The sequence below is a fragment of the Populus euphratica genome, unplaced genomic scaffold (assembly GCF_000495115.2).
Source record: "Populus euphratica unplaced genomic scaffold, PopEup_1.0 scaffold34.1, whole genome shotgun sequence".
Classification (NCBI taxonomy): Eukaryota; Viridiplantae; Streptophyta; class Magnoliopsida; order Malpighiales; family Salicaceae; genus Populus; species Populus euphratica.
In genome coordinates, this window is record NW_011499883.1 from 93,552 (window position 1) to 93,814 (window position 263).

Sequence of the window (263 nt, forward strand, 5' to 3'; positions counted from 1 at the left end):
GTTGTAACTATAACTTGAAGATTTGTTCATCCCTCCTTCAGAATCTGTAAGGCCATAGGACATTATTGAAAGTGAAGATGCAGATATTGGCGGGGCGAAATATGATGGCACGGGCATCTTTGATGGGAGAATAGGCAATGGAGCATCAAAATTAAGTACGTGAAGTGCTTGCCGAATTGAGGGTCTAAGATGTTCATCCGGATGAGCACACGAAAGGCCGACAATCATCAAGCGTTCCATCTGCGTCTTGTTAAAATCTCCGC